At 40.8% G+C, this 2,150-nt stretch overlaps 1 protein-coding gene across 1 annotated transcript in view; it reads right to left on the bottom strand.

Annotated features, from left to right (window-relative positions):
• LOC108239850 (beta-1,3-galactosyltransferase 1-like) overlaps nt 1-2,150 on the bottom strand; it is a 17,484-nt gene that overhangs the window by 4,291 nt on the left and 11,043 nt on the right. The gene's annotated exons all lie outside the window — the stretch shown is intronic.

Here is a 2,150-nt window from a genome sequence, read left to right as displayed (position 1 = left end):
CCCCCCCCCCCCCACACACACACACACACACACACGTACACTGACAGAATTACGTCCATTTTAGCGTTTCCAGGGTCAGTTTGCTGTGGCAGCCATCTTGAGTCATGTCGCCTATAAAAGATAATCAGCTGTACACGTGCATCCAGTAATTACCTTCTGCAATTTAAAAAAAATTGTGCAGTATTTTGTTAACAGTTACAGAAACCCCCATACACATGTTACACACAGAAGAAATAAAAGAGCATCGTTTTTAGCTGTAGGAAATAAATATGCCTGTAAGCGATATGAAAATTTGACATTTATATTATTTTATTTTTTTCCGTTTTTTGCATCTCTCTTGTGTTTTGTTTCCTAACATTTATCACCGCTTTCAAAACTTTTGTCCCTTTTTTAATCCCCAATCATATTCACTTCTGTTCTCTTTTTTACATTCCTGTCACATGATATCTTCACATAATTCAAATCGTTTACATGTAAGCAAATGTTTCATTTCATTTTAACTGAATTCTGATTCCGAACCCACGTCTCTGATCTCCATCTTTAGAGAGTGCAAAATAATTAATAGAAGAGCTGTTTGAGTTTGTGTATTGATCCCCCCAGGCATGGAGAGGCATGGGTGTGCGCACATAGGTGTGTCTCCATGCCTATGTGCGCACACCCATGCCTCTCCATCCCCCCAGACAGAGCTTCACCTGTCATCATGACAAGAAAAAAAAATGATAACATAAAATGAATATTAATATTTGTCCACTGACCTGAAATTGCATATTTCCTGTTCAAATACAAGGGTGAAACGTGAGGTGCAGCAGAAACGAGCCGAGCCTCACCTCTGAATGCGCAATCCATCACAAACTGGGTTGATACATGCAATTGGCCCGTGCCTGTTGTCGTATTGCTGCATGTCGCCAATATAATGTTTGCATATACGTTTATATACCCTAAATTCCATAGTCTGGCTAATGTCTTTAACCATTTACGTTTAATGTTTGTTAGTGACATATTTAGTTTAGCTGAGGGGACATAAAAGCGCCATGAAAAGGCACGGGGTGAGGCAGGGCAGTACTCTGCCTCACTGAAGGGGGAATACGTCAGCCAACAGGAGCTTGTTGCTGTTTTCTTTTTACGCAGAGGCGAGTGAGAGTCACGTGCCCTGCCGCAAGCCATTAATTGTTGTGTTTTTCCCCGTCGGACTGCCAAAATGGTAATTATAACGTTTTTTCTTATCTTTACGTACCTTTATTACGTACCTTACGTGTGTGAGAGAGAGAGAGTTTGTGTGTGTGAAGAACGTTGAAGAGATACAAAATAACCAGTAGCCAATTGAATAAGCTACCCTATTTGTAAATCTGACTCTAAAGGAGTCAGTGCCTCACCAACCATGAACCTCACCGCACGTCACTGCCTGATACGTACCTGACAGTGGCGCCGGATTCATTTTCTAGGTGGGGGGGCCACCGGAGTGTTTCGTCACCTTATTAATTTTACATGCATCGAATCATCGTCTAACATCAATAAAAATTGAATAATGAAACGCTTTTTCAGCGATGACTTTTTGTTCCAATGTATTATTATGAATAATGATAATTAGTTAAACCAACCAACAGCTTTATAAATGACCACAATAAAAGTAAACACAGGTAAATAACATGTGCACGGGCAGAGATGGAATAATCCAACATCTGGGCAACAGAAATATACAAACGCTTGTGCGGCGGAACTAATTAAGAGCATTCGGTATTAAAACCACATAAACTTTGTCAGACTTGGAACATATAACCAAATATTATATTAGTAAAAAGATTTCCTCCAAGGCTATTTATAAGTATGACGCTCATTGTAACTATTTCCATCCTAATGACACTAATAACGACTAATGATGACAAAAAGTTTCAGAGCTCAGAATTTTCCGAAGTATGCCTCCCTTCGCTGACTCGCGAAGCAAAAGCTGCAGCATACATTGCTGAGGTCCATGTTATCAGTTAAGTCTTTATGTATATGCAGAAACAGAAGGTGATTAAGCCGCTGTTCTGTCATTGTTGACCGGTCTTGTGCGAAATTCTGTTCCCCATGAAATTCTGTTCCCCCTGTGTCGGGAGCGCGCATTGCAGCCAGAGAGGTGGATCCGGCGGATCTGACCATTTTCACGGCGC

The sequence above is a fragment of the Kryptolebias marmoratus genome, linkage group LG3 (assembly GCF_001649575.2).
Source record: "Kryptolebias marmoratus isolate JLee-2015 linkage group LG3, ASM164957v2, whole genome shotgun sequence".
Taxonomy (NCBI): Eukaryota; Metazoa; Chordata; class Actinopteri; order Cyprinodontiformes; family Rivulidae; genus Kryptolebias; species Kryptolebias marmoratus.
Note: the sequence above shows the minus strand (reverse complement) of the source record. Positions and strands in the feature narration are given on the sequence as shown.